This window comes from Chroicocephalus ridibundus, chromosome 1 (genome assembly GCF_963924245.1).
Source record: "Chroicocephalus ridibundus chromosome 1, bChrRid1.1, whole genome shotgun sequence".
In the NCBI taxonomy this organism is placed as follows: domain Eukaryota; kingdom Metazoa; phylum Chordata; class Aves; order Charadriiformes; family Laridae; genus Chroicocephalus; species Chroicocephalus ridibundus.
In genome coordinates this window covers 76,342,691-76,352,278 of record NC_086284.1, presented here as the reverse complement: position 1 = coordinate 76,352,278, position 9,588 = coordinate 76,342,691, and the positions used below count along the sequence as shown (strand labels likewise).

General features: G+C 44.2%; 1 protein-coding gene across 2 annotated transcripts in view; it reads left to right on the top strand.

The window, feature by feature from the left end:
- The first annotated feature begins 1,391 nt into the window (after positions 1 to 1,391).
- The window catches only part of CYFIP1 (cytoplasmic FMR1 interacting protein 1), an 82,888-nt gene continuing 74,691 nt past the window's right edge, over positions 1,392 to 9,588 (top strand). For both annotated transcript variants that reach the window (XM_063340148.1, XM_063340156.1), the window contains exon 1: positions 1,392 to 1,614. The gene's annotated coding sequence lies outside the window, so the exon portion shown is untranslated. The remainder of the gene's footprint in view (positions 1,615 to 9,588) is intronic.

Below are 9,588 nucleotides of genomic sequence, written 5' to 3'. Positions count from 1 at the left end.
TAGGGGGTTTAGCAATTCATGCCCACTTTCCAAAGGCCTTCTTGTAGATGCTAGTACAAAAAGGCTATTTAAGGAAATTTAATACAGTGGAAATTTGTTTGGAAAAAAACAATAGATGAAGTAAAGGACTAATTATTCTGTTCTCAGCACAAAAATCATTAATAGCACAGTGTCCCACTAACAGCTGTTGAAAACAGAGACCTAAAATTGCTTGCTGCAGCCATACTGTGTAGTTTGCTGATGATTAGAGAGGATTTTCAAGAGTAAATAAAATGCTGGGTGCGTTAAAGCAGTCAAATACAAGCAAATAGGCTTTGAGGAAAAATTGTTTGGAAGTTCCCATGCGCTTAGCTCACTGTAACCCCTACATATTGTAGATTTGTGCATTCTGTCTGCCATAAAATATTGGATGGAAAGAACAATCTTGACAAACTTCAGTGAAAAAGAGCTGGCAGTTTCACTTTGTGGTACAGCATCAAGTCCATTAGATGAATCTTGAAGCAATAAAAGAAAAAACTTTAAATGGGAGAAAATTCCATGGACAAGGTAAGCAAAGTTTAAAATGAGCAAGTACGTAGAATCATAGAATGGTTTGGGTTGGAAGGGACCTTAAAGATTATCCAGTTCCAACCCCCTGCCATGGGCAGGGACACCTCCCACTAGACCAGGCTGCTCAAAGCCCCATCCAGCCTGGCCTTGAACACTTCCAGGGATGAGGCGTCCACAGCTTCTCTGGGCAACCTGTTCCAGTGTCTCATTGGAGTGTCTCTGGGCAACCTGTTCTGGTGTCTCACTATGTTTTTCATAGTGAAAAATTTCTTCCTAATATCTAACCTAAATCTACCTTCTTCCAGTTTGAAGCCATTACCCCTCATCCTATCACTACATGCCCTAGTGAAAAGTCCCTCCCCAGCTTTCTTATAGGCCCCCTTCAGGTACTGGAAGACTGCTATAAGGTCTCCTTGGAATATACGTGTTTGTTGTGTTTTACAGGAAAATAAAAGCGGGAGGTTGTCAACAGCCGGTGGGAAACAGCCGTTCTTTTTTTTTTTTTTTTCCTATTTTTATTTTCAGTGAACAGTGGCATTTCGGATACGAAAAGGAGATCCGTGTGCACCCTCTAGAGGACATTTTAAAGGCTCTTTCCTAGGGGATACCCTTTGCTGCTTCCAGGTTACATCCCGGGGGGCTCTTTCCCTCGCCATCCTGCCAAAATTGTGGAAATTAATAACGCCGGGACGCCGGTTTTCCATGGCGGAGCGTGTGTGTGGGAGGACGACGGCTCTCACGGCGGTGCCAGAGGGAACTGGGGTTCTCCGGGAGGAGGAGGAGGAGCCGGAGCCTGCAGGGGAGGGAAGGGGGCGGCAGGTTTGGGATGAGGCGGGAGGAGGAGGAGGAGCTGGGGCGGCAGGAAGGGTGTTTCCCTGCGCAGCTCCCGGTTGAAGTGACTCAGGCAGGAAACTCCCCGCCAGGCGCGGCCCAGGGAGCGGGAGCCGCTGGGCCGACCGCGACCCTCGGCGGCGGAGGGGCCGAGCGAAACTCCCGGACGCACGGACGGACGGACATACAGACAAACAGACGGGACGGGACTCCTCCTGAGCCGGAGGCGAGCGGGTGAGCAGCGCTTCCCCGGGCTCGGAGCGGCCTGCCCGCGGGGTGGGGGCCCGTCCCTGAGGCGGCGACGGCGTCTTCACCCACCCCCACCCCCCCTCCCTCTCCGTTTATAGGCGCTTTCTCTGAGGCGCCGGACGGTTCACCGGCCCCGCCGAGCCGGCCCGGCCCCGGGGAGGCCCCACAACCCCCGCGGCGGGGCGGACCCGCCCCGCCGCGGGGGTTGTGGGGCCTCCCCGGGCCGGCTCGGCGGGGCCGGTGCCGGGCGTCGCCTCAGAGGCGGCGGCGGGAGGGGTGCCTTGTGAGGCGTCTCGTCGGCGGGGCCCTCAGGCGGGCCCCGCCGGTGGGGGTGAAAAAGCCTGAGGGGTTAATTAACCTGCAAGTTATTTTTTTTTCCTTTTTTAGTCCATAACGCAGAGGTGGTGGGAAGTCTTAGGCTGTCTGGGAGCGGATTAGGTGGGGCGGGGGGGAATAAAAATAAAAAGCCCCTATGCAAGTTCGTCCCGCTCTTCAGGTAAAGGAGATGATCCAGCGTCTGTCTGCGGACATCGAGTAATTTCCTCTTGAGGAAGTTGACTTTTATCCTGTTGAAACAACTATGTTTTAGTGAGAGCAGCAGTGTAAGCAGGGAACTCCCCGGATGGATGGTCCGGTAGCCCTTCCCTCTTCAATGAGCAAAGAAATGAAGACAGACATGTGCTTATAGAATCATAGGATGGTTTATGTTGGAAGGGACCTTAAAGATCACCTAGTTCCAACCCCCCTGCCATGGGCAGGGCACCTCCCACTAGACCCGTCCAGCCTGGCCTTGAAACCTCCAGGGATGGGGCATCCACAGCTTCCCTGGGCAACCCATTCCAGTGTCTCACCAGCCTCACGGTGAAAAAATTCTTCCTAATATCTAACCTAAATCTGCCCTCTTCGAGTCTGAGGCCATTACCCCTCGTCCTACCACTACGTGCCCTAGTGAAAAGTCCCTCCCCAGCTTTCTTATAGGCCCCTTTCAGGTACTGGAAAGCTGCTATAAGGTCTCCCTGGAGCCTTCTCCAGACTGAACAACCCCAACTCTCTCAGTCTGTCCTCGTAGGAGAGATTTTCTAACCCTCTGATCATCCGTTCCGAGTATTCCTGTAGTTCATCAACAACTCTGCTAACCGTCATTGCCTTTCAGTCGGCACTCATTGCCTTGATTTTTTTTATTCCTGCCCAGTTTGATGACAGGTTTGAGTAGCATTTAAACATGTAAATGGTTGTTTGTGCCAGGGAAGCTGTTAGGAGGAAGTTGTCTTTGTGGGATGTAGCCAGTCTGCCTGAAGTGATGGCTGGAGAGTTTGCGTTGGAGGGGGAGGAAAGCTGTCTGAGCGAATTTCTCCTTAATTAGAAGGTCATACCACGCTTTGCTGTAAACTGTGGGAAATTGAAAGCTTAGGCTAATGAGCAGCTCCGGTCCTTATTGCATTCCAGTTACTTATTTGCCATAACTTCATTACAATAAACTTACTGAACACGTACACATGCAGTGTTGCTGGTTAGCATATTTTTCAAAATGGAACTTCTAATAATACTGTAATGCAGTTCTGTGATCTCTGGATTATGTTTATATTATTGCACTTATACAAACTGTTCCATGCTCAGACTGAGTATCTCTGAGCTATATATATTGAAAATGCGTTGTTAGTCCTTATTTCAATGCTCTGGTTCTTGACTTTATCTAACTCCTGCTCTAGCTTTTTAAAAACTCTTTGGCTTTTTAAACACTGAGCTTCTCCTGATTTAATGTAAAAGGCTCTTTTAAGCATTCCCAGACGACTGGTCTGTGAAGTCTATCTGGTGTAGGCAGCCAGTGTCTCTGTAGCTGTGGGGAAGGAGGTGGAGGACAAATTCGTAAGCAGCCCGAACAGCATTGACGTACAGCAGGAAGGCTTAGTCCCGGTATCATCAAAGCTTGCTTGGCTTGCCCTCTCAGAAATGTACAGTAGTCTTTCTCTGCAGAAGCTTACTGTTTGTTTGGTGGGAGTTTTATGGTTTTCTTATGTTGGTGGGTTTTTTTGTGCTTTTTTTTTTTTTTTGTAAAGGATGATGTGATCGATGGAATATCTCAGTTGTACTTTGTGGTTTTCAGATTGCTACACCTAACTTACTTATATATTTATTTTGAGAATAAACTTCTTGAGATCTTATAAAAATAAACAAGGCACCCTTCAAATTGTGCTGCTGAAGATGAGTAAGACTCTGTGTGTTTTGCTTACAAACCTTGGGTTTGGTCAAGTCCTGTTGAGGGTTATGGTGAAGAGGGTGGAGTGGTGCTTGAAATGTGTTCAGCAATGTTAACTTAAAAATTCTCACTTAATAAGATACCACAGTATTTAAACTGAAGAGGAGCTGAATTACATAAGTTGTTTAAAAAAAAAATAATCTACATTATAAGAAGGGGAATGTTCCACAAACAGTCAAGACTTTTCAGTTCTTAACTCCCAAATGTATGATTTAGAAAAGCTGCTAGTCCTTAACTGATGTACCCGCAATATCCAAAGCAGTCATTAATAAAATTCTTGTTTCTTCAGTTTGCCTTAGGTGAAAATCAGCCCCTGGGCTTGAACACACAAATTCTCTTGACCCATTACACAGACTTCAAAGCATAATTAAATATTTAAAAGATACCTGTTCCAGCTGTGTGTTCTATGTTAAAAGTTTGCCTGATATACTCCGTAAGTTTTGCTTAGTGCTTTGCTTATTCATTCTGTGAGAGAGGTGCCGTGGACGGTGGCTCGCTCCCGAGGGTAGGTTTCACAATCTTGTCGTAACTCTCGGAATCATCTGACTTTTATTTTGTGTTTTGTTTCTTGAAGATTTCAAAGATATTCAGGCTGAGGTGGAACCTTCAGGGTGGTTGGATTTGAGCTGCGAAGTTGGAACAAAAAGATGGAACAAAAAATCCCTACAAAGCTCCTTTTGTTGGATTCAGTTTTATTCATTCTTTGGCCTGAAAGCTGCTAGAATTGCTTGCAGTGCTACATAAGAGAAAATTAACTTTAGCATAACTTCCACGCATATTTTATGCGTGCATCAAGATAGTTTCATTTTGCAGTCATTGCTCTACGTTCTCAGGGCAAGTTCTTCATGTGGTTCCTTTGCTGTACCAAAAAGTAAAGTAAACTTTAATGTCAGGCCACGTGTTACGTCACAGTCAATCAGAAGTCAGCTGTATGATTGACTTCACTTCTCTTGAAACAGTGATGCTGTGAGTTTCTGAATTTTTGTTGTTTATATATTTTTAAATAGCTGTACTTACTATGGCAAGCCCCAACTTAGTGAGCAATTATTCTTGAACCAAATTAAGCGCTTGTTTACCTAGGGGTGCTGCAGGAGCTTGACACAAACCAGGAGTGAATGGCCAGTGAAGTGGTTTGGGTGGATCCATACCTGCACTTGGGAATGTGATTCATTTAAACAATCCTGAGCTTCTGTTTGGACGTGCTCTCAGTTAGATCGTACAGAGAAGGAGTAGTAAATATAACAGATTCGGAAACTATTGATATTTAGAATATGTAATTTGTTACAAGTAGCCTGTGGCAGACCTTACTCCTGTACGGCATTTTGTTAGTTACTGGCTACAGTGTTATTTGAATGCATAACAAATGAAAGCTACTTACATTTGTCCTTTTTTTCATGCTTGTGTGCAGATCTGATATAGTAACATGAAATAAGGACATTTCAACATGGTGAAACATGGTTGTATACCTGCAAAAACTTACTGAGAATTTAGTAATGATACTTACATTTTAAGCTACAGACATCAGTTTAGGATTCTTCTTTACTATACATCTGCCCTTAGAAGCTGACATTTGTAGGGCTTGGTTACACTTTGCTCTGTAATACTGATAACTGAGAGTGTGTATTGATTTGCTTGTTTTAAGTATAATTCCATTAATCCACATCACCTGTCTTTCTAGTGGTAAAATTAACATACAGTGCCTCTATGAGTCTTGCTACAGGAAGGCAGAGGGTGCAAAACAGCAGAAAATCTTTCTGTCTCTTGGCACCAAAAATGTTGTAACTAATCTTTTGGGTAGCTGTTTCTTATCTCTCCTAAACACACCAGCAAAAAACACTGAAGCTTGTTTTCTTGATAGGACTTAAAAGATTTTCTCTGTGTCAGTATGTATTGTTTATGCTCTACCTCAATTATGTCTGTAAATATATGTGCGTTCGTAAATGTGTGCATTGTGGAGAAAATACTTTCTTCAGAAAGTTCAGTATTTTGGGGGAAAAGTGTCAGTCTGTGACTTCTAACTGGAAAAAGTAGGACGGTGGTAAACGTGGGTATGGCACAAGTAATTGCCAGGCACTTACCACCTTGGTAGCAATCCCTCCCCTCAGGCTGATCGTCAGCAGGACAGCAAGTGGATTTACAGCTGTGTAGCCTTTCTAGAGAAAGACCGTTGTGGGAGAGGTGATTTAAGGTTGTGGGCAGCAGACATGAGAGCAGATCTGGCTGGGGGTGCTGGGGAGGGAGCCCAGCTCTCCGAGCCTTACTGGCTGGGAGGTGGTGGTCCTTGCTCCCGGGGATGGCTGGGAGCAGAGCTTGTGCCCTGGTGCCACATTCTTTCCCAAAATTTTCTGTATCTGTTTTCATCCTGCCAGACCCCTGCTCCTGCTGGCAGAGACCCAAATGGGGCATCAGTGCCACAGCCCAGTGAGGCCCTGAGCTGAGGGAGGGCTCTTAAGGTGGAAATCCCTTCATAGCTAAACGAGTTGTTTGCTGAGTGCTCCCTGTTTGGGACTCAGCCAGGTGTAGATTTGCAACCCTCCAAGTCAGGCAGCAAGGTCCTTCTTAAACTCTTCTCAATAACCAGAGAGAACTGAAGGTGAATGTGGTGGCCCTTCAGTTTGGTGGTTGCTCTGTGGTTCTGTGGGTGGGGGTGTGGGTGGGTGTGGGTGTGGCTGGGACAGGTGCCCTGGCATAGGCACAGCTTAAAGTGAATGTCCCGTGCAAGAGGGGAGGTTCTAACTGCTAACTTTAATAAAGCTTTTCTTATTTCAAGTAATTGGGTAACACATGAGGAACTGATACTTCTGTTCTTGCTTTCATTGCGAGGTAAATGCCAGGGCAGCAGGCTCTAGTGCCCCCCTTTCCCTGGGTTGTGAGTGGTCCTGGTTTACAAAGCAGTTACTTGTGGAGTGAAATTGCATGATTTCTCCATGTTTGGACCAGATGTTGGGAGATTTCCTCAGCTTAATGGTGTGTCTCCTAAAAAGCCTCTCACAGGGCTGGTTTCTGCAGGTCTGCTTTTCAGGAATGTTGGTCAATAGGTAGTAGAATGACCAAGCAACTTTTTAAAGCCAAGGATTACTAATTTGGAGCAAAAAAAAATGCCATTCCCCTTCTCCTCCTTCCACCAAAAGACATCTGAAGACTTCAGACAGCGTGTAGACTTATGCTTGTTAGATGACATTCCCTACAAATGATTATCAGGGTTGAGTCTCAGTAATGTTCTTATGAATGAATACAATAGTAAATATAAGAAAAAAAAAAATAAATGGCAGTCTTCATTTTAGAAACAAATACTCAGATTTCAAAACCAGTGCTGTGGTTTTATTGTTAGGAAATGAGTCCCAAGAGTTGACATGCTAAGTAGCACATCCAGTTGTGTAAGTGGTACAAAGAGCTTTCAGAGATGCTTGCCTTTATGCACTACAGGTATGCAAGAGATTTGTTTCCAGGGTCTAGGTAAAAATATGGTATTGCTGTATGTCACTTTAAAATACTTCAATTCTGGTAGGGACATGGACACTTTGTTGGCAGGAAATAAAAATGCTATAGACCTGAACTTGATTTGTAGTCTTCTTTCAATATAGCTCTAATTATTTTAAGTGGATTCACTGACCTATATTAAATCAACGAGGACAGTGCACTGAATTATATGTTTTGGATGTAAAGTTCAGGTAAACTATCATGACACATTGCTCAAGATAGATGTGGATGCTTATCAGGTGATACCAGAAGTAAAGCTTTTGATGAATTTTCACTGAAACTGCATATTTTCATATATAGTATAACAAATGAAAGTATAAAATGTTATAGATGATGAACTCATTTAGAGGAAAAAGAAAGCTGAAGAAACTGAAAGCTAGTTGCTTATTTCCTTTTTCTCCTTCACCCTGTCCTATAGTATTTCCTTAATTTTTTTTAAGAGAACTATTAAACTATAACTTGCTTCTTGTCTGATTCTCCCCTTCCTCCATGAAATGCATGTGGTGGTACATTTTTTTTTTATAACAGCTTCTGAAGACACTCTTTTTTTTTTTAATACTCTAATTTTGCAAAAAATTGTACATTACTTTTGAACTGTGTTGGATATGAAATAAAAATCTGCTTTTAAGCATGAATAAGTACAAATTTGCCTAAAATATCTTCACACCTATTTTTCAGATAAAGCAGCATACATTTTTTGCTTCAGTGAAAGTTGAGGGACTTCTATTGCTGATTTTGGTAAATACTTTCAGGTAGAGGGAAGGAGTAGGAATGACAGCACGCAGCCTCTGTTTTGAAGAGTCATTATTATTGAAGCCTTTGTTCATGTTTTAAACTTAAATTTTAAGTCAGTGCCAAAGTCAGAGTTTCACCTGCAGGTTTGCATTGAAAAAACCTGCTGGGTATAATTAATGCCTGCCACGGCATTGGGGGCTTATGCTGTAAGATGGAGATGGATGTGTAATGTGGAGGCACTATGGAAGGGAGATTTGGGGGGCTGCTGCTGGGCTGGCCCAGAAGTGGCGAGACTGACCCTGGAGCGACCATGTCTGGAACTGGGCTCAGGAAGAGAGTGCTATCCTCACCTCCCCTGAGAAAACAATGTTTTCTTCTTTATTTCTCCCCAGTCTTGTGAGATGAAAGTACAGCTCAAGAACTCGCATGCTTAAATAAAGAGCTTGTCTAAGGCTGAGGGGTTGCATTATTGCTTAGATTGAAAGACGCCAGACTCTTGTCGTTCCATCTTTGTGGCTCATCTCCTTCACCTGTGATGTGACAGACTGGTGCTCAGCCCAACATCCACTGCTCCTTTCAGCATATGCACACAGGTGTGCCCTTTTTGATTAAAGTAACCGCATTCCCCCCCACCCCAAACATAAAGGACAACCAACTAAACCCACATTGAATAGGCATGTGGTAGCAGTCTTTCTGCAGCCTGAATGGTGCTGTGTCTGAGCGATGCCAGGCTAACTCCATGTGCACATGCTTTCTCCTCTTCTTTCTGGCGTGGCTATTGGTCTTGCTTCTTCCTTCCTTGTTCTCTGCAGAATCCTTACACTGTGAATCTTACCTTTGCTAAGAAATAAGAGCTTTTCACAACTGCTGAACATGCCATAAGTGCTGTGCTGCAGTGCTGAACTTAAGTCTTGCCCAAAGCAATGCCATGGAGCATTGCTTCAGAACACACCCATGCAGCAGCAGGAAGAATCAGAAACACAAGTATGGAAGAAATGTGCCTTGAGGACAGCTGCAGGAGATGACAGCAGCAGCGCAGCAAAACAAGAAGGTTAAACAACAGGGGAGGGGAGGAGTGGACTGGGTGAGAGGAGAACAACATGAAAAAGAGAAGGGGAGTGAGTTAGTCAACAAGCAGTAAGAAGAAAGAACTGGAAGTTGAAGGACAAGCAAAATGTAAGTTGCAGTTGGTGCAACTCAGAGATGTAATATCAGGGAATATTAAAGGGCTGAGGCAAATAAGTGTAGCAAAACAGATCTCAGCACACCTAATCTGGAATGAGACAACAGTTAAATCTTTAACTTCATTCCAGCCTGGAGAGAGGCCAAACGTTGCAAAAGGGGTTTTAGTACATATATAAATTTAGGATTAATACTTTTTTCCATGTTCACTCAGAACTAACTCAGCTCTGTAAGAATTAATTAGTAAATCAGCACAAAACCCCTCAGCCATCTAGCCCCACCAATAGATGATTTTATATTGGCAA